Source organism: Rhinolophus ferrumequinum, chromosome 10 (assembly GCF_004115265.2).
Source record: "Rhinolophus ferrumequinum isolate MPI-CBG mRhiFer1 chromosome 10, mRhiFer1_v1.p, whole genome shotgun sequence".
NCBI classification, from domain to species: domain Eukaryota; kingdom Metazoa; phylum Chordata; class Mammalia; order Chiroptera; family Rhinolophidae; genus Rhinolophus; species Rhinolophus ferrumequinum.
In genome coordinates, this window is record NC_046293.1 from 8,015,637 (window position 1) to 8,037,562 (window position 21,926).

General features: G+C 57.7%; 1 protein-coding gene across 4 annotated transcripts in view; it reads right to left on the reverse strand.

Moving 5' to 3' along the window:
* Positions 1-20,161, reverse strand: part of MGAT3 (beta-1,4-mannosyl-glycoprotein 4-beta-N-acetylglucosaminyltransferase) — a 30,805-nt gene extending 10,644 nt beyond the window's left edge. The window contains exon 1 of one of the 4 annotated variants that reach the window (XM_033117246.1): positions 20,032-20,161. The gene's annotated coding sequence lies outside the window, so the exon portion shown is untranslated. Of the gene's footprint in view, positions 1-1,441; positions 1,464-10,005; positions 10,027-10,396; positions 10,550-20,031 lie in introns of those variants that run through there. The other 3 variants (XM_033117248.1, XM_033117249.1, XM_033117250.1) reach the window with 3 other exon arrangements.
* Positions 20,162-21,926: the final 1,765 nt, after the last annotated feature.

Consider the following 21,926-nt stretch of genomic DNA (forward strand, 5'->3'; position numbering starts at 1 on the left):
CCAGGGAAAGGAGGGAAGAACGTGAGGCTCTCTGGGAACCTCCCTAGAGAAGCCCTCACACATTCCATGAGTTGCACCCCGCCTCAGGGACCTGGGTCTCCCATCTGAGTGTGCAAATGTGGTGGGGGATGGGCCAGAGGCTTCCTGGTAGCCAGTTCATGGTGGATGAGGAAGGCTGAGGCTGACGCAGACCCAGGATGGCAGCAAGACCAGCCCACCCTGGGCCTCCTCTGCCTGTGCTGACTTGCAGCCTTGCAGCCAGCCGTGGCCATGCCCTGCCTGGAAGGTCCCGGCTGCGCAAGTTTTCATCCTTTCCTCCCTCTTTCCACTTCTCTTTGGGCCCTTTTCACTTGGGCTTCTGCTTGGAAGGCTGATGGGTGAGGGAGGGAAGCAAACCCTACAATCCAGCCACGACCTCAGCGTTGGGGCTCCTGGCGCGAGAGAAGACAGGTGCTCCCTGGAGGCTGCAGGCTGTGACTGTGGAGCTGACCAGGCGGGAGCAGCCTCCCAAGTGCAGACAACCTGACAGCTGTCACCAGGGTGCCGGGTGACGGGAGGCTCCCAGGGAGCTCTCCGTGGTCCTGAGCTCGCCTGCGCTGACCAGGCTCCTAGCTCGGCCCTGGGGGCGCCTGCCAGAAGCCTAACCCTGGCCCCTGCCAGCCTCTTCTGTGGTTCAGCGGCTGTGTCCTCGTGATCACTTTTCCTGTCCACCACCTTCTGGCCCCTTTCCTCGCCTGCCTCATGACACTGATCCCCTCAGCTCTGCGAACTCCAATGGGGAGAAGGCGCCAGTTGTGGCCGGTGTCCAGCAGCAAATACGTCCAACACCTAGTAGTGCTCAGAGCACTCTTGGAATGTCAGTGAGGGTAAATCTCACACGTCATCCAGCCCACCCTCAGTCTCCACTCCCGGAATCCGCCCGTCTAAAACCCACAGCCTGGGAGAAACCAGATGGACCCTCACCACCGCTCCAAGAGTTCATCTGCTTGAAAGGGCATCTTGATTTTGAGCTGAAGTCCACCTCCCTGTGCCCACCTTCCACCTCCATCCTAGTTCTGCCACATGTGACCTGCGAACTCTGCCCATCTCCATGAAGAAAGCAGGAGGGGTATCTCTGCAGCCAACTCTGTCGTGCCCAGCAGCTCCTGAGACACAGGGTAGGCCAGTGGTTACGATGTCAGAACTGAAAACTGCCTCTAACCTTGGCAAATTACTCCACCTCTCCATGCCTCAGTTTCTCCCTCCATAAAATGGACATATAGCAGTCCCTATCTAATAGGGTTGTTGTTAGAATCAAATTCACAACAAGGACCCATAACCGGGCCTAAGCATACAGTAGGTGTTCAGTAAATATTGGCTTCCAGTATTACTGGAAGTCAGGAGGATTTGGTTTGAATCCCAGTAATGTAAGTTACTAGCTGTGTGGCCTTAAGCAAGTTACTTAGCCTCTCTGAGCCTCAGTCTTCAGGTGTAGACAGAAGACGTCATCCTCTCCTTTGCAGTCCAGTGGGAGACCTGGATGAGCCGAGGTGTCAAAGCATCCTTCATGGAGCACAGCACTCGGTAGATGCTCTAAACATGCCTGTTTCTTTCCTTCCATTTGGGTTTCCTGCCAGATGAGCAAATGCAGAGGACCCGACTGAACACACCAGGCCTGGCTCCTGGCCAGCTTTGTTGAAGGACTGGGTCAGTTGTGTAGTTACTTACCACTCACTGACTGACACCCACCACCCTACGGGGCATTTCTCAGTGACTCATTGAGCTTTCCAAACCTGAGCCCAGAACCCAGGGAATCTGGAGCCCCACGGAGGCTCCAGACACCTCTCCCGGGGTCTGAAGGGTCCTTGAGTAAGAATATTGTCCAAACCTTCGCCCCAGGCCAGTGCCCCTGCCAAGTGCCCATCTGGCTTCTGCTTGTCCAATTCTTAGTGCCGTCCATCCCAGCCCTTTAGGCTGCTAGAAATTCTTCCTTTATTGGCCTGAATCAGTCTCCCTCGAGTTTCTGCTTTTGCTTCCAGGTCCTTCCTTGGGGCTAAGCAGAGCAAGTCAGCATCTTAGGGGTCAGAAGACAGCGACTGTGACCTCTATACTATCCCCGTCTCTGAGACTAAATAAGTGTCCTTCTAATGTGACGTTCCATGATCCCACATGGAGAGACGGGCAGCGGGGGTGGCTAAGAACACACAGATTCTGGAGTTCTGGCAAGATGCATGGAACAACGGACACTGTGTTTATTTCTTCACTTCTCATCGTTGTATTCATTCCTTTGGTTCAGATCCATCAGGCAGGGTTCCAAAGGTCAAGCCTACAAGAAGGGGTCATTCTACAGCCAATGCATTATCCAGGCTACTGGTGGACATTTACCAAGACCTTGCTGCATGCCAGGCACTGCTGCTGCTGCGAGAGTGGGAGAGAAATTAGGGGCTGAATCATCGGGACATCCCTGGAGGAATGCATGTATGTCTACACTTTGTAAAGGAGGAAATGGGGGCTTGGAGAGGTGAAGCTACTCGCTTAGCCACACGGGACTAGTGAGAATGAAACAGATGGAAACCAAGATCTCCCCAGGCACCCTGCATTGCTGACAAGTAGACTGGGGGCCCCACAGAACTGAAGATTTTGGGGTCCTGCCCCAGGCGAAACATGAATGGCCTGACCGTGGGAGGGTCTGGTGTAGCAGGACCCCCAGTTCCCAGGAATTCTGCTTCCCCGACACTCCCACAGACAGGGAGTCGGCTTGCAGGGCCAGCCTTGGTCAAGGACTCCATCTGTTTCAGGTGACCAGAGTCCTGGCAAACCCTGCTCACCATGAGGCAAGTCGGACCTGCGGCTGCTCCCGGCCACAGACAAGAAAACCAAGGCCCAGAGTGGAGAGGTGGAGCTACACTGGGGAACAGTTCTTAGACCATCCAGGCAGTGTTAGAGGAAGACAGGGCACCTGTGCCACCAGTGGGTACAGGGTTCTGGACCCCCTCTCTCTGCTGGCTCAGATCCAGGCTGTGGGCTGGCTGAATGCCCAGTACAACACCCATGGCCAGAAGCCCTTCCCATGGGGAACCCCACCCCTCCCTCTTCTCCAGAATCAGCTCCTGTGCGCCCTGGCTCTGTCCTTCCTCCAACCCCCCTCCCCCCCCACTGCATCTGATCCCAGCTCTTGCCAGCTGCCTGTGAACTTTCCCACAGAGTAGTGATCACATGCCCGGAAAGTTGGTTCCCAAGGCTGGGACCTGCCCTCGATCCCTGGGGCCTCCTCCCCTTTCTCCACCAGTCACTGGCCCACCCAAGATATCAGCTTCTGGTCCCCAGAGGCCCGTGGGCAGTGAAGATATAGAACATTTCCACCATCTCAGAATGTACTATGCACAACACTGAAGGGTGAATAGATTAATTATCCTCAGGAACCAGCCAAGAGGGTGGCTGTACTCAGAAGCCTGTGGTGGCTCCATCCAGCACTGAGGTTCATGGCTGTTGTGACCCTGGCCTTTCGATCTACCCCCATCTTGCTTTATTCAAATGAATGCAATGGTCACCACTTACCACACACTTAAATATGTGCCAGCTGTCAGCTGGTGGTTTTACATATACTTAATCCTCATAACCATCCTCAGAGGTAGGAATTACTATCCCCACTTTACAGATGAGGAAACTGAGGTTCTGAATATACCGCAACTTGCAGAGCATTCCTCTGGTTACCTGCGCAAAGCCACTGCTCTCCAGGGCCTGCGACCCACACAGCTTCCACTTAGAGGGGGTGGGGCAGAGTGCAGGTGAGGCTGGCCTCAGCCCCAGGCCACTGAAGGCTCTGAGCAGAACAAGAGGGTCAGTCTGCGCCTGAGGGTGACCAACCCGTTAGCTTCCAATGTTGTCCAGTAACATGCTCTGCAGTGGCAGAAACATCTAGGCCTGCGTTGGCCGACACACCAGTCACTCGTAGCTGCATGTGGCTCCAACGCACTCGAAATTGACTGGGCGGCTGAGGAACTACCTTATAATTTAAATAAAATGTTGGTTTTAATAGCCACATGTGGCTAGCAGCTACCGAATTGGACCAAGTAGGTTTAGACGAGACTGGGGCGAAGGGAGGCAGGGGGCCGGGTCCACTGCACCAGGCCTGCAGGACTGGGGTGGGCAGGGTGTTGGGGAGACGGGGGAGGAGCTGAGGGAGGACGCTTTGTGGAGCACAGCTGTATGCTGGGGACCAAGGGGCAGCCCGGGCTGCCCAGCCTGAGCCACGGGCAGGGTGAGGTGCTCGTTACATACTGGGTGATGGAGGGAGCAGAGGGAAGGACACAGCCCTGGGGTAGTGGCCTGACAGCCCAGACTGGCAAGTGGATGGGCTGGAGTGGGGAACTGATAAAGCTCTGTGGGCAAGTGGAGAGAGATCGGCCCTAGGCATGGGTGCTGGGGTGTAGCAGGAAACAAGGTGGGGGGACGAGGTCCCCATGGAGCTCCGTCCGGGGGGGGGCGTGTGTTGGGAACCCCCCAGTGTGGTGCAGAGAAGTGGGGGGGGGTGTCCTGACTCTGGCGAGGGGCACGTGGGGTAGCAAGGATATTCTCCACACCTTAGGGGCTGGTTGGGCAGAAGTTTGCAGCCAAATCCTCTAGTTGGGCAGAGCTGGGTGGGGCTGGGCAGGGCTGGGGAGCAGTGGGCCGGGAACATTCCTCCCAGGAGATGGCGCCTCCATCATCACCACCTTCGTCATGGCAGCGGGCACTTACTGAGTGGCCGGGGTGCCAGACACTGCACTTGCCTTATTCCCTTTATCCTCCCAGTGACTGGGCAGTGAGGAGATGGCCACAGGGTGCTGAGGGACCTGCCTGAGACTCAGCGGGCAGCAGCAGGACGCACTCCACACACCACTGCCGGGGTCCTCGCTCAGGACTTCCACACGAGGTCTAGGCTGCTGCCTTCAGCCTCGCCCAGAGCAAGGGCCCCTCTCACGTCTACCCTGGTCTCCAGCAGGGGCCCGGGGGCCTGCCGTCTGCAGGTCCCCTGCAGAACTGACCTCGCACAACCCCCCTAGGCCCTTGAGGGGCCTTCTCCACCTGTGACTGTGAGCCCCCACAGGCAGCGCTCCATCAGGCAGTGCTCCATCAGGCAATGATTTACAACCAATCGCACAAAGCCCGGGGTTTTCCTCTGAAAGGCCGAGGGAGCCCAGAGGCCCTTCTTTCCCCCACCGCGCCCCCCAGACACCAACGGGCACAGATCACCCTGGACAGGGCCCCGTGTTGGGTCTCCATAGCTTAAAGGGGGTCAGGAGCTCTACAAGGCCGGGAAGCCTCCAGGTGAGGCCTGAAGCCCCTCAGGGGACCTGCCTGCTGCTCCACACCACAGACCCCGCCCCAGGCCCCCCCACCCACGGTGCTGCCCTCTTGTCCACACGCTCCTCCTCCCCAACGTCCATCTCCCTCCTGCCCCGTATTATTTTTACCCCAGCCCTGCTGGCCCGGAACTCAGAGAAGATCAAGGGAGGCTCCCAACCAGCTGCACCCACCACCCCTGTTGACTTTCTGTTTGCCTGACCCTGGCCTCTAGCCAGCGGGCCTAGCTGCAGGGCCTGGGGATACCCCAACCTCACGCCCACATGTGGAAAGGAGGGCACGTCAGCCGCCCTCTGCACCACGCACTAAGGGCTTCAGCTTCCGTCTCTGATTTTACCCTGATATCAACCCCCCCTTACTATGGCAGAGTCCAAGTGACCAGTGTGGCTTGCCTGAGGGTGGCAGCGTTGTGTCCGACCCTGCCCTGGGGCTTTCCGCTCCCCACCACTCCACTCTGCCTCAGTCCCTGCCTGGCCCCTGCCTGGGTCCCTCCAGGCCCACCCTCCCCTCACCTGACCTGGTACCTGCCTCGGCACCCCAGGGTGGCACGCCACAGGTGAGGCACAGTGTCTCGTTCCAGTTGCTACAATGCACTCCCAGCCCTTTCTGGCTCCATGGCAGCTGTCTCCTCCCTGGAGGCTGTCCCCTGCGCTCCGGCCAGTGCAGGCAGCAGTTAGGTGGCTATGTGGGAAGCCGACCTTGGCCTGGCCTGGTGCCAGCTCTGCCCTTCACCTGGGCTGGTTTCCTGGCTCCACCTCTTCCCAGCTGGGCTGCTTCCCCTCCCTGGACCTCAGTCTCCTCGTTTGTATAATGGGGTAACCAAGCAGCACTGAGAGACGTCCCACCCCGCCAGAGCCACTCCTTGATGCCAGATGTCCGGGAGGCATCAAGGAGTGGCTTGCGATTTCCATCCACAGGTGAGGGCCCGTCAGTGCCCAGTGCTCAGTGAACCGCATGCCTATTTCCCCTTGGAGCCTCGCCTGCTCCCTCCCTGGGTAGAAGGTCACCGTAAATTATACCCTGACTCCTAAGGGGCTACTGGACATTTTCAGAGGGACACAGATGAGAAACAGAGGACCAAGTACGTGTGAAAGAGCTGGAAGTAAACTCTCCACGGTGGGGCCCACAGTCTGAATCCTGACTGCTGTTCTCCTGCACATGGGCCGTGGGCTCAGCAGCCCTGTGGGGTGGGCGCATTCAGGGCGAGGGGCTCTCAGAGAGGCTGGACTGTGTGTGGCTGACCACAGATGAGAAATTGGGGGGCCCAGAGGAGACCCCCAAACAGCTCTTGCACTGCCTGGCTCCATGTACACTGTTAGCAAGGCATTCATTCCTATGTTTGGAATTACCCTCTCCAGGGTCCTCCTAAGAGAGTGAAGACAAATCTGGCTCAGGAGAGGGCTGCGTGGTAGAGCTGTGAACATTCATGCTGCTGGAGGGCGGGGTGCACGGGGGTCTTTAAACACGCTGTCCCATACTCCAGGGTCTCCCTCTCCCTTCCTTCACACCACACCTTAGCCCTTGCCTCACCTGGGGGGCTGCCCTCAACCCCAGCCTGCTCAGGAGCCCCCATCAGCCTGGAGAGAAGCTCCCCGTTGCCGTCTGCCTGCCCCATAGGCTGTGAGTGCCTGAGTCCTGCTCCTGGAGCCCAACACACAGTGGATGAAGGGCATACCCTTGGGCAGGTCGCACTGCCCTCTGTGCTTCAGTGTCTCCATCCGTCAGATGGGAAAATGCCCACCCAGTGGGGTTGTTGAAGGTCCAAGTGAGGAGAGTTGAGAAGACACCCAGCGTTGGGGGACCCCACCAAGGGCACAGGGACCCGGTCATCTCGGTAGGCAGAGCTTGGCTGGGACCCATAGCTGGGAGGGGCAGGGGTGCCTTAGGGTGCCAGGAGGGTGAAGGAGGGAGAGAGAGAGACCAGGGTCCAGCTAGAGAAGAGCAGCATGACCCCATAATAATTAATTGAGCAGATTATTAATCATTAACAGAGCTTCTGATTAAAAAAAAGAAGAACCCAGCTTCTTCCAATTCATAAATAGGGACACGCTGCCAGTCCTTGGGCAAATGTTGACGGAGTCAAGCCCCAGGTAAGCTTATCGCTCACCTCCTTATGGAACCCAGAGGCCCCTGTAGCTGGGGCTTGCTGCTCCCTGCCCACCTCCCAGCCACTCAGTCTCCAAACCGAATAATCCACCCTGCCCTGACCGGAGAGGAGAAGGCGGTGCCCCCCTTATGCTTATGTGGGTCACAGCAGCGGCCTCCCTGCGGGGCTCCCAGCCTTGTTCCCATGAGCCCGGGGGCCCGGGGCTGGGGCCAGGAGAAGGGACCAGCTCTGCCCTGCCTTAGTGTCCACATCTGTGCGGTGAAGATCAGACACTCACACCTTTCAGACTCACTACCGGGTTTCCCCAAAAATAAGACCGGGTCTCGTATTAATTTTTGCTCCAAAAGATGCATTAGGGCGTATTTTCAGGGGATGTCTTATTTTTTCATGTACAACAATCTACATTTATTCAAACACAGTCACGTCATCTTCTTCTGGAACATTGTCGTAACGTACTAAATGCATCTGTCTGGCTGACAATCTTAACTGGGGCTTGTTTTTGGGGTCGGTCTTATTTTCGGGGAAACACGGTATGAGGAAAAGCAAGGCCAGTGAGGCTGGGGCTGGGCGCTTCCTACCTCTCCGAGAAGGGAAACTCATTTCCGGCCGGGCTGTGTGTGATGCCCCCAGCCCCAATCTCAGGAGGCCCGGGGGGGCGGCACTGTGATGGGGCAGCAGCTCCCTGGAATCTAGACTCAAAGGGAGCTGAATTCCAATCCTGCCCCGGCCCCTCCTCGACTCCCTGTGTGATCAGGTTTCTTAACATCCCCAGGCCTCAAAGCCCCCATCTACAGTGTGGGACAGCCCAGCCCCTTACTTCATGCGGATCACGTGGGTAACATCCGAAGAGTCTTGCTTGACACAGACCAGTCCTCTGAGCTCCTGACCTGCGGCTTGTGCGGCCATCTCCACACTGCCTCACCATGTGCCTGGTGGGGGCACTGCAAGCCCTGTCAGCACCTCCCTCCAAAAGCTCCTAGGACCTAACCCCTCCCCCCTCCTCACTGGCCTCCCTCCTAGCCCCCCCTTTTTTTTCCTGTCTTGAAATTCTTAATTTTTGAATAAGGGGCCCTGCGTTTTCATTTGGCACTGGACCCCAAAAATTCTGTCACTGCAAAGTCCCCATCAGGCTACGCTCCCCCTCTCAATGCTCCTCCATGACCCTCCTCCCCGCTTCACACTCAGAATGAAATCCACAGGCTCTGCCAAGCTGGTCTCTGCCTGTGCTCTACTTGGTTCTAGCCACAGTCCCTGCCTTTCTGTCCCTCACACACCCCAGGTCCACCTGTCTCAGGGTCCTTACACTGGCTGTTCCCTCCATCTGACTGGCCGCCTGCTCGGAGAGACCTCCCTGACCAGCCAGCTAAAGTGGCCGTCCCCTCCCCAGGTCATCTGTTCCGCAGCACTCCTCACTGGGGAAGCGGTCTGGCTCCCTGTTTATGTGTTAGTGGTCTGCCTCTCCCACCCACATCCTGCTCACTGGGAATGTCAACAACAGGAAGATGGTTACCCTGCGAGTGTGGGTCACGCTGCTCCCCACCCCCAGGACAAAGCCTGGCTCAGATAAGGAGCGCCATAAACAGCTGTTGAATGACAACAGAATTCTTATGAACAGTGATGACAGATTCTGAGTGACGAGTATTGTCTAGTTTGAGGGTGCCTGGGGCGGCAGTCCTGGCCAGTGCATGCCCACACCTAGCGGGGCGCTCTCCCGTTTCAGTGGCCCAGAGAAAGCCCCGGTTCCCCAGCTCTGCTGAGTTCAGCACCGGGCTGCCCCGGCAGTGCCAGCCCCTCCCACCAGGCTTGCCTGTCCTCCAGGGACAATATACAAAGGGCCACTTCAGCGTGGTGCCTCAGCGCCATCTCCAGCCCAGATGGTGGGGGAAGGGAGCGGGAGCGGAGGGCATGCCCCTACCCCCTTGTCCTCATGAGGCCTCTGCTAGCACAGGGCCAACAAATGGTGGGAAGGGCTTTGTTCCAGGTGTTGCACCCAGGGGGGTGCCCCCCCAGAATGGAGGCAGGGGTAGGTCCCTGCACACCTAGGCAGCAGGAGTAGAACGGCACTCCATGTGTACTCCTCCCTTTGTGTACAGGGCAGCAAGTGGCAGGTACACCTGTGCCCTGGAAAGGCCCAAGTGCCAGATGGGGTAAGGGGGAGAGGACCAGACCCAGTGGCAGGGAGGGCCCAAAGGGCCACAGGGAGGGCAGGGGCCTGGGCTCTAGAGTCAGTTTCCATCCTGCCTGGGACCCTCCACTGCAAAACAAGGCACAAAGAACCAACTCAAACACTTGTTGCAACAACGGGAACAAGTAACCCGTGACCTGAGCCTGGCACTGTGACCTTGCCTGACGCTCAGACGACTTCGGGCATTCCCAAAGTTCCTCCTTCTGGGCCCATCAGTGATGTGACCATCCACCCAGCCGCCCAGGCCACGAGCCACCCTAATGCCCACTCTCGCCGACCCGGCGCACCTATCACCAAGCCCTGTCTACTCCATGCATGATACTTCTCAAATCCCACCCCTCTCCCAGTGCCACTGTCCCACACCGGTTGTGCCACCATCAACGCTCACCTGGACGACAGCAGCAGCCTTCCTGAGGAGCTCCCAGCCTGGTTCCCATGAACCAAATAAAAGCCGCACCGGACACTGCCCCTCCCAGCTTGGAATCACTGTCCTCAGGATAAAGTCCAAACCCTCTAGGAAGCTACAAGTTTGTGTGTGATCTTGCACCACTCCCCTGTCCCCATGCCTGTCCCAAAAGGAGTCAGCTGGACTGTATGCCCCTCCTCCAGAGCCCCCGACCCCAGGATTTGGAAAGACCCTGGCTGGCCTGCCCCTCAGGGCCCCTCACTCCACACAGGGGTTGTTCGGCCCGACTCTCCTGGGTCCCCAGCCAGACACAAAGGAGGTGTCAACCTTGGTTTGTTGAATGAATAAATGACCCTCCCCCAAATCCACATACCTGCATCTTTCCGTCAATGCTGTTGGGCTCTCAGGCCTGGTCTCTGGGACTTGGAAAAGTGGCCACAGCTCCTAGTCCTGCCTGCAGTGCAACCTGGGCTTGCACACTCCAACGAGCTGGTTCAGCTACATGAATTCTCAGGGTCCCTTCTAGTGAGGTGGCAGTGGTAGAGAGGGGAGACAGGAAATGACTCCAGCCTTCAGAGTCCTCTGAGCAACATAATGACCGATGGCCGGAGGAGGTATGGGAAGGAAGAGGGTGGGAAATGAAGCGAAGGCTGCGAGTGGGTTCGGAGTCTCCCCACAGCAGCTGTGTGCCTGGCACACAGTAGGTGCTCAACAAGCCACTGCTGAGTGCAGGAATGGGCTTGAACTCTGGCTCTGCCACCCCAGCTCTGGACCCCCGGCAAGAACCCGACCCTTTCCCAGACTGTTTGCGGAGGCATAAAAGGGGAGGCTGGTAAGACCCGCCTGTAGGGTCCGCACCTGCAGGGTCCTCGGAGGGATTTGGGGAGGTGATGAGGCTGCACCTGGCCCAGAGCCTGGAACCTGAGCACCACAATTAGCCTCCTGCTGGGAGCGGTCCTGATGGGGCAGGTGCACAGCTATTTGGCTCTGTGGTTCTGGGCACCTGCTGAACCTCCCTGGAGCTGGAACAATAAGCCCTTTCTCTTTCCCTTCCCAGTTACTCTCTATCCACCTCTGCCTTCTAGGCCCACAGCCCCCTTGGGTCAGGACCTGTTTCCACTGGGGACACTCAGTAAGCCCTCACCAAGTGGCAGGGGACACCATGTAGGGCTGCAGGGGACACCATGTAGGGCTGCAGGCGCTGGGACCCCACTCCTTAGTATCTTGGGAGCCACCAATGTGTTCTGGCTCCGTTAATTACTTAGTCCTTCCTACCTGCTGGATCCAGTGTTCCAAAACAGGCCCCAAGGGTTCAAACATGCCACCTACCATGAGGAAACAGCAGCGACAAAACCATCACCACAAAATGAGGTCATTCCAGGAGTCAGGTGGCCCAAGTCCCAGTCTCAGCAATGTCCCTAACCTCCTGGGAGACCCTGGCCACCAAGTACTATGCTCCATCTCACCTCATCCTCACAACCCCATTTCACAGATGAGGAAACTGAGGCGCGGAGAGGGGACCCGACCAGCCCAAGGTCAGGCACCAGCAGGCTATGGGGAGGGCCCTCACCCGGCCAAGCTCAGCAGAGACTACGAGCACCCATGGTCTCAAGACCTCCCCTCCCTCTCTGCACCTCAGGGGCACACGACTTGTTCTTTGGCTCGAGCCGACCCCAGCATTCCATTTCCGGAAGACTCCCAGTATAGGTTTGCTGCTCCATTTCCCTCTTGAAGCTTCTCTGGTCTGAATCAAGGCATTCTACTTTCTAGGCATTGTGTTCTGGTGTCTGGGCCCCAAGTTTTCCTCTCATAGAAAGTTCTGCACCCGGGGATCTCCAGCCTGCCACATCCTGTGTTCTTCGGCCAACAGGGTCTGGGCCTGGCACCACTTCGTAGGTGCTCCATTAATACTTGCTGAATAAATTAACCAGGCATGCCCAAGGTACCAGTAGTAAGATTACACGTGGGCACAGTCTAAGGAACGTGCATTCATATGTGACAGAGATGTTCATATGTGACAGAGCTGTGTGCATTTGCAGGGATGAGCCAAAACATACTCATGGAAACACAGACATAGTCATACCCTAAAGTGGGCACATCTGTGCCCCTGGCACACAGTAGGCACTCAGTGAAGAATTGCTGAATGAATGAATGAATGAATGAGTTTTCTGTACCAGGTAGGGTCAGGGGCCATGGGGGAGACAGAGATTGAGTCCCAACCCAGGGTCAGGGCTCCATTGTGATTACAAACACCATTAGCACAGGAGAACTTGGCCATGTTGTAGGAGGGCTGCCGGAAAGGCGCCTCAAGGAAGTCGGTAAGGAAGGCAGTCAACAGAGAAGCACAGCTGCTGGGCACGGGGGATGGAGGTGAGGCCAGCAGCCCTGGGGCCACCACTGGCTGGGAGGGTTACGTGGGAACGCGAGGACCACATGCAGAGAACAGCCATGGCCCCAAGGCTGGAATTTGGGGTGCAGGGGGGTCTCATAAGGCTGGTTCAGCGCCATAGGAAGAACGTTAGCGGTTTGGATGGAATTTGAAAGGCAACTGCATCCCAGTAGCCCCAGGCCTGGACGCTCACTGACCCAATTTCTGGGCATGAGAAAAACACCAGCTGTTTGCCACAGGTACACCTGTTCTGGGCAACTCCCAGGGGTGAGAACCCACAGCCAGTGCCTCTGGAGGCCGCACACAAGCAGTGACCCCAAAATTAAACAAATGGGGAGTTGGCTGTTCTCAAGGCACCTTTTTCCCCCTCTCTCCTTTAGAATGTAACTTCATCCTTCTGGTTGTAAAGGTTTATCATACATTCTAGAATATCTGGAAATCACAGCAAAAGAAACGGCAGTATCACGTACCAGCCTGCCACCGCGGGCTAACACTTCGGCCTAACACACTGCACTCTCACACATTTTTTTCCCCTGCGTACCTTTCTGCTGGGATGAACTATAGACATGGATTTCCTGCCAGCTTTTGGGCAACATGCATTTTCTCTAAGGAGCTTTGTCCTCCACCCTGGAGGACTAAAGTGCCACCTGAGCCCTGGGGACTTTGCCCTTTCGGCTCCTTCCCCTCCCTCTAAGACCTGATTTGGATCCCGTTGAGAAATATTCCAGCTTGGGACAGAAGCGGGGGGTAGGGATGCAGCCCTACAGCCCCGGGCTCTCCTCCTACACATTACGAAGGGGACCCATGGCCACTCTCCAGGGCACTTTGGGTCAGTCCCCAGCACCCCGGGCCTCAAATGTTCCCTTTGTGAAATGGGTGGGTTCAGCTGGCCACATGGTCTCAAGGCTGGCTCTCGCTTGCATGACGTGACAGCCACCTGAGCTGGGCCGCATCTTACAGTTGCTTCTGGGAGGCCCGTTGGTCTTTCCCCGAAGCCCCTCCCTCTGTCATCTAGACAGAAAGCCCTACTGCTGGCCCGAGTCACCTCGATCCAAGTGCTCCTGACCCAGTCCTTTCTTCACTCCACGGGCATGTCCTACCAGGCTCTCAACACACCTGCCCTGCCTGCAAGGTTCTCACCATCACATGGGGACAGACAGACAGAAATCCCTGAAAAGGAGGGTCAGCCTCACCCTTGGGGTGGTTTCCGGAGGGGTCTTAACAGATGAGCCAGGTGAGGAGGGGAAGGGCATTCCAGACAGAGAGCTAGTACCTGCAAACGTCAGTGCCTGGATTTCTAGTCTGGGTAGAGTGCTAGTGCAATGCCCCTCCCCACATGCCAATGTCAGGAGGCAGTGGCCTGGGTTTCTGTCACCTGCCCGCCAGTGGTGGGTACAGGGCCACTGCCCATGCTCACATGTGGCCCCAAACATTTCTGACAGCGGTAACATGTCAGGCCCCAGAACCAGCTTGAGGAAGCCTGGTCCCTGGACTTGGTGACTCTAACTCTTAGTATCCCAGCTTTGGCTGCACAGCCAGAACGCACCTGCTAGGTTCCCCTGACCTTCCTGGCAGTGCCAGAGCCTCACCCCTTCTGCTCTTCACCTTGGCCAAGCAGAGTGTGACCTTGGATGGGTCACCCACACTCTAAGGGCCTCCGCTTAAAGACCAAAGACCATCCTGGACTGTTCCTAGGACCAGATGGGGCCAAACCATGTGGCACCTGAGCTCAGGCCTGGCTCTGCCCCCACTGGCCACGTGGGCTCCCCAACCCCTACCTATGGACACCAGCGCCCCCAACACTGTCGCTGCATTTATGTCTCCCCCTAGCCTAGGCAGAGGTTCTCCTCTCACCACAGCTCCCTACAGACACAGGCTGCCCTCAGGTGCAGGTCTGACCAAGGACACGGGCACAGATGGCAGAGGAGGGACACACCTCCGAGCCACGTGAGAACTGAAGGGAGATTATGGGTGGGCAGGCGCTGTGCAAACAGCGGGCTCTGCACAGGCTCATGGTGCTTTCACCCTCAGGCAGGCTCTGCCCCACAGAACCACCTCCTGACTGTGTGACCCTGGCAAGTCACCTCCTCTGTCTGGGACTCAGTTTCCAAACAGTGAAACAAGGACTACTTTGGCACCACTGCCCACAACTCATGAAATACTGAAATGAAATCATGCAGGAAAGCACTAGCAGCTTATCGGGCAGGTACCTTCTCGATCTTTCACCTAAACCAGCGAATCTGCTTTGTTACCAGAAGTGGCCCTCACCTGCCACTTTCACAGTCGCTTAAGATAATATTTACCGAATGCCTTCCCCGTGTCAGGCACAGTTCCCCAGCGCGAGCCATGTGCCCCGCTTGGGAACCCAACCTTACCCTGTCTCAGCAGCTCTCCCTGTTCCCCTTCCCTGGCCACCATCATTCACCAGCCACAATTCATCCACGTAGCAAAAGGAGGGCAGCCAGGAGGGATTTATCCAGAGCATTAAGCAAATTCTGGGGCACCCATGGCCAGCAGGGACCTTTTCCCCAGAGGGGACAACAGCAGCAGGTGCCTGGATAAAAGCTATGGGCGCGGGGGTGGGGCAGCAAGGTGTGTGCAGAGAGCTGGGGGTTGGGGGAGCAGGGAGCAGAGGCCAAGAACACAAACAGGGCTGGGTCACAGGGATCTGTGTGCAGGGTCTCATAAGGCAGCCTGGCCTCCAGGGGCTGGGCAGTGGTTCTTGCCCACAGGCCTCTGAATCCCCAGGGCAGCATTTTAAAACCTGGCTTCCACCCTCCCTCCCAGGGTGGGATTCCGACTCAGCAGGGTGGGCGGGGCTTAGCAAATTGGTACTTTCCCCAAGCCTCCCAAGTGAGGCTGAGCGGGGCTTCCAGAGGCAGCGCCCCAGGGCTATGGGAGGGGCGTGGCACCAGGACCCCAAGGAGGGTGGCCTGGGGGCCCTGACATGGGTGAAGTTGCTGTCTCAGGCCTCCAAGCCTGAGAGTGGTCCCCTCTGGTTGACCCAGGGGGCCTACACAGGCAGCCCCACCAGGCTCTGGGGTCCTACAGGCTGGATATAATCCCAGCCCTGCCACTTCCCAGCCCTGAGCCCTGGGTCCCAGGCCCTCTCAAACTGTCAAATGGGGATAAACAACAGTACCTACCTCTAGGGAAGTTAGGAGGCATCAATGGGATAATGCAGACAAAGTGCTTGGCCCAACGCCCAGCACATAGTAAGTGCTCGATAAATAGTAAGTGCTCGATAAATAGCAACAAATTATTACGACTTGGAGGTCGGGTGGGGAGAACAACCTGGAAAGTCATCCATCACAGGTCTCTGTCAACCACGGCCCTGGAGCCCGCCTCTGGCTGCACCCCCATCCCACCCCCCATTGCTCAGACCAGATCTGTGCTGTTCCTCCTGGGAAGTTCCCAGCCTACCTGCCCAAGAGGACAGCTGGGTGGCAGGCCCTAAGGAGACCCCAGTGGGGCCGGGGCCTTCCAGGTCCTGGCTGACAACCTGCCACCCCACCCCCGGGGGAATTCCAAAACCTTGAGCCTAGTAAGCTTTAAATTTGTAAAACAGCAGAGTAATTAGGTGTGTGAAGGATTCCTATTATTCCATTTACATATTAATAAAAAGATGAAAATAAGTGAGGAATTTCCATTCCAACAGGGAAATTTCCATTTCAGGCAGTGAAAGGAAATGTATTTTGGGACACTGTTAACTTCCTGGATTACAGGCAAGGCCTTGGGCCCATTCGACCATGGGAGGGTGGTCTACTACCCTTCCATCAGTCCTGCTTCCAGCCTGTGGGAGGTCCCAGCCCCTCCTTAAGCCTCGCTTTCCCCTTCTGAGAGATGGGCACAGGCAGGGTCCCTGCGACCACCGTGCTGTAGCCTGAGGCTGCCCTCCCTCTGGAGGGTGAATCTCCTGCATCAGGGATGGGCAAGGAGGAGGAACAGACAGAAGTGCCGGACTGCTCCCTAGGGCTGAGAATCATTCTTTCACTCACGCATGCATTTGAGCTCCTGTAGGTAGGCCTGTGGAACTCACAGTCTAGCAATAACAAACACATTAAAGAAACAGGGATGGTGCTCTGTGAGCCCACAGCAAGGAGACCAGGACTCACGCAGGCTTCTCTGCATGAACTATGCTCAAGCGAAGACGTAAAGGCTGGGCCAGCGCTAACAAGACACTGTGCCTCAACGTCCTCATCCACAAAGGAGGTTCTCACGGTACCTGTTTGGGTTGCTATAGAGATGCAAGTAATGTTAGCTATTACTATTTTCACAGGCAGGTGCATGAGAGGGGCTCTAAGCTAGGGGCCACGACAGAAGGGGGAGGAGGGGTTGTTTGATGTGGGGTGGGTGACCGGGATCATGGAAGAAGCTTTTAATGGGTGACAGAGTTTCAGAGGACAGAGGAAGGGGTGAGTGAAAGAGACATTCAGGCAGAGGGAACAGCATAAGCAAAAGAATAGAATCTGGGGTTTGGGACTTGTTTGGACCACATCTGAGAGCTCTGTTAAGCTAAAGCTTCAGGTCCAGCAGGACCATTCTGTGCAGAACCCCAAGGCCAGGCCAAGGTCAAGGGGAGTTCCTGGGAGAAGAGGCTAAAGAGTGAAGCAGGGTCAAAAGTGTGGAGCCCCAGGAAAGGAAGACACCAGCCCTCTGTTCCCTCTGCTCTCAGTCCTACTTCAGGTACTTATTCCGGGTAGTCTCTGGCCCCGCCTTCAGCCTGTCTGGCACCTGCCCCTGCAAGGCCCTCTCAGCTACAGTATGGCCTGGCAGCTCCCCAAGTCCATCTGACCGACACTCCTTTTCCTCCTTGTTCAACCGTCATATATAAAGCACCTACTGAATGCCTGGGTGCTGAAGCTGGTGTGTACCCACTCTCATTTTGAGATCGTTAAGCTGTGGGCAGCTTGAAATGGGCCCTGCTGGGAAGATTTACACCACAGAAATTGGCCAACACTGCTGATCAGAGAGCCAGGTGCCAGCATACCACTGCCCCCTGGCCAAGCTATGCACAAAGAAAGGCAGACATCTGCCCATGGGGACTCACAGATCGATGGAAAGACAGGGATATGGACAACGCATGCCCTGGGACAGGCTGTGTCGTCTCCGAGAAGGCGGGGATAGCAATCAGGAGGTTCATTCTGGAAGGACAGCAGTGAACGCCCACCAGAAACTGAACCAAGTTGTTCAAAGAGCAACTGTGTACATCGCTGCCATTTTAGACACAAGGAAACTGAGGCACAGAGAGGCAGAGTCACTAGTCCATAGTCACACAGTAAGAAGTGACAGGGGCAGGATTCGAACCAGGGCCACTGGATCTGGAATCCTTCCTTTTTGACTTCTGCATTTCACCGCCTCATGACACAATTATTGTGACTTTCCTCCTGCCCCCAAGCAGCCAGCACAGGGCTGGGTAGACCATGGGTGTCAGTGATATCTGCTGCCCAACGAGATTCTAATCTCCTGAGGGCAGGGTTCGCATCCTCTCTACCTGGCTGCTCAGCACAGTGCCCGTCCCAGGAGGACATCGTGTTTGTTGACCTGAATGTCTGAAGAAACTTCTGGAAGGGAGCCCTGGTCGCCCTGTACCACTAGAGCTGGCTGGGGTAGGAGTGGGGGCACCATGCAGTACGGGGAACAAAGAGGCTTTGGCCTTGGGAAGCAGAACGGGGTCCCTTGAATGCCATGGCTGGAGGCCAGAAGGTGGTGAGGGCCTAGAGGGACAAGAGGCTGTGCCGACCACCCTGTCCCCAGCCACTCCTCTCTGCTTCTCTCTTCTCCTCCTACAAGGACTTGGACACTCAGTTCCCCCAGCCTTCGGCTCCCTCCGAGTCACATCCAGCCCTCATACGATCCTCACTACCAGCCTGTGAAGTGAGCCTGGCCTGCCAGCTGGCATCGATGTCTCTGTTTTACAGGTAAAAATACCAACGCAGCAGCTACTCATTTCCTGAGTACTTCTCAGGTGCGGGGCACCCTACATGCATTATCTCCTGCAGTTCTCTCCACAACTATGGAAGATTGTCCCCACTTGACAGATGTGGAAACTGAGGCTCAGAGAGCAGACGGCCTGAAGCGGTCCCACTACCACAGAAAACGGATCACCAGTGTGGGTCAAGCAGCCCTGACCACATCAGGGGCACTGGACAGACCCTCAGAAGGGAAGTCGCTGAGCCAGCCAGCGTCACTCTCAGCCCTGTCAGGACTGAGTGCCAGCTCTCCAGTGTGGCCTACCACCTGTCTCCACCTGCCTCCTTCCCTTTGGCCTTGGCTCCCATCTTCCTCTGGCTTCTCTTTTTGTCCGCTTGGCAGTGCATCACCATTCCTCGTCTCCATCTCTCAACATACACCACACTCCCATCTCTGAGCTTTTGCTCATGCTATTCCCTTGAGCAGAATGCCCTTCCCACTTTTTCTACCAAGTGAACAAACTCTTCCAGCTGCCTGTTATCATCTCTTCCAGCAAGTTCTCTCTACCCCCTGGCTGACAGCCTCTCTTTCAAACTTTCCTAGGACCAGGGACCTATCTCCCTAGCATTAAGAAGTGTTAATTACTCCATAGAGTTGCCAACTGGGCTGGGGGGGTGGGTCTTGCTCCTCCATCCATCCTCTCGGTTGGCCCCATGCCTGGATCTTTAGTAACTGCCCCTGGTGGTGACACACCAGTGCCCACAACGCCCCCATCAAGGCAGATCCTGACTGGTGTCCCAAGAGTAAAGTGGAGTGCTCTGGGGATGAGGAGAGTGCAAAGTCTGGAGGACCACGCGGGGGTCTCACTGGGGTCGTGTTGCTGCCCACACCCCTTCTGGGGCATCTTCCAGAGCTAGGAGAGACAATCGACCTCAGGCCACCAAGGTTGGCTGAGACCCATCTCGGCTTCTCCTGGCACCTCAGCTCAGGCACACCCCACTACCCCATACACCCAGGCTAGCTCCCCTCCCCACCTCCAGTTCCAGAACTCACTATTTGCAGATATTTATAGCACCCTCCCCCAGCCAGATTCCCTCCCCCGTCCTGGGCAGTGCAGTGGAAAAGGCGGGAGCCTCCCCCCTAAGGGTTGGGGGTTCTCTCCCAACTCCCCTGTGCTTGGTCCCCACTGGCAGCCACAGTCCGGTCCCTACACCCTCCCAGCACCGGGACTGCGCCTGGGCCGCAGCCACACCGCCGCAGCCGGGGGTCGGGGGGTGGGGAACGCAGGCGCTGAGGCCTCCCACCTCCCGCCCTGCGCCGGAGGTTTGTGGGGGACGCAGCGCACAAAGCAGGGCTCGAGTCCCGTGGCTCTCCCCCCCACCACCACCCCGGGCCGGGGAAGTGGGGTCGGAGGGAAGAGGATCTGCCCTCCAGGGCCAGGGAAAGCTCCGCTGGGCAGCCGGTTGGGGGAGGGGGCGCCAGAACCCCTGCATCCTGCCCCCATCTCGGCCCCACCCCACCCCCCCAGCCTCACTAGGTGCTCCCGCCCCTGGCCCCAAAGGTCACACTCCGGGAGGGGGCGGTGGGAGCCTTGACTGCGGGCGCCGGGAGCGCGGAGGAGGCGGCGCAGAGATGGAGGCGGAGGGCTGGGAGTGCGGGATGGAGGGGCTGCGGCGCAGGCCCCCAGGACGCCAGGGTCAACTCACCCATCGCCCGCTGGGTCTCAGCAGCGGCGGCAGCAGCGGCGGCGGCGGCTCCGCGGCCCCCGGGGCCCCCGGCGGGGAGATGCTGGCGTCCGCCGCAGCCTCTCGCCCCATCCCGGGCTCCGGCGGCGGCGGCTGCGGCGGGCGCCCGGCATCGCAGGCTGCGCGGCCCCGGCCCGGCCCCGCTCCCCGCCCCCCGCCCCCACCTCCACCCCGTCCCGCGGGCCCGGCGCGGCTGCCTAGCTGCACCCTGGGGCCGCGGCGGGGGGCCGGCGAGCGGACTGCGCGGGGGAGGGCCCCGCGGGAGGCTTGCGGGGGGTGCCGAGGCGAGGCCCGAGTGCGGCGCGTAGAGGTGCCTGCTCCCGCCGGGCTGGGGCGGCTCCGGCCCCCGCCCCGCCCCCACCGCGCCCCCTCTCCGCCGCCGCCAGCCAGGCTCTGCTCGCCGCGCTGGGCTGGGGGCGCCTCGGACCGCAGTCTGGGGCCGCCGCCGCTCCGCGCCTCCCGCGTGTGCAATCAAATGTGTGTGTGTGAGTGTGTGTGCGCGCCCCTGCCTGTGACCGTGCGTGCGCCGGCCCACGGCCCAGCGCGTTCTGTGCGGTGGTGTGTGCGCGATGGGAGGTGGGGCGGGTCAGACTGTGTACGTCTGGCCTGTGCATGGGTCTGAGTGTCCAGTGCTGTGTGTGCATCTGTGTTCTGTAGTGTGCATGGGTCTGGGTGACCTAGAGTGTGCCAGCGGGTCTGTTCCTGTGTGTACATGACTGTGCACATCTGCGTGTACCTTGCCCATGATTGTGTGCACACATGTGTGACCGTGTGCAGCGGTTGTGACGATGTGTACACGCATCTGTGACAGTATGCTGAGGCCTGGTTTTATACCGCAGTGCGTGCATAACCCCGGGCCTCTTTCCGTGTCTACACAGGTTTGTGTGTCCATGTACACCCGCCTATGGTCCCTGGGACTTTGCCCACCTGTATCCTTCCGACCCCCACCATCCATGCATATATCTGAAGCCACTGTGGGCTTGCTCTCTCCCAGACCTGGCCGCGTTACTGCCAGGCATAAACTTTCCCGCCCTGCTCCCCTCAGCTGTGACCTGAAGCCTGCCAGGCTTGCTCACCTCGAGCCTAGTGTCCTGCCACTCCACCTACAGCGGTTCTGCCGCCATTTCAAACTCTAGCCCTTAATGTTCTTGCTCATGGCTCCCAGGCGCGGCCTCCTCGGGCTTCCTGCTCTTCCAGGGGTTCCTTCTGCTCTGAGGGCCTCCTGGAGTGGTGACTTCCACCCAAGTGTGCAAGGCATCCTGGGTATTCACCAAGCACCACTGTGGGCCATGGGCAGAGGGGCACAAGGTGGGGCAGCGAGACCCCTCAAGGCTGGGTCTCAGCAAATGTCCTCAAGGGCAGACTGGGCCTTTGCTGGGCCTTTGGAGCCTGGGCTGGTTTTCCTGAGCCAGGTGTCCACTGCCTATCTCCATCCTTGCCACAGTGACCCTTCGCCAGCATTCAACTGAACAGGTCCTTCTCCTTGAATCCTCCATGGATACTAAGTATTTTAGGCTTTGCTGCCCAGTTTCTGTCTCAACTACTCCACTCTGCCACGATAGCATAAAATCAACAGTAGAAAATATGTAAAGGAATGAGCATGGCTGTATTCCAATAAAACTTTATTTATGGACACTAAAATGTGAATTTCATGTATTTTTCACATGTCACAAAATATTATTCTTTTGCTTTCTCCCCAACCATTTGAAAATGTAAAAACTACTCCTAGCTGATACTGCTCTAAGCACATCCCTGTATACCATCCTCACGACTCACCTGCTTCAGGTACTCAGACATTTCCCCCCAATCCCATCCATTTTACCCCCAAAACGTCAGCCTTTTCTTCTCCCCCACCT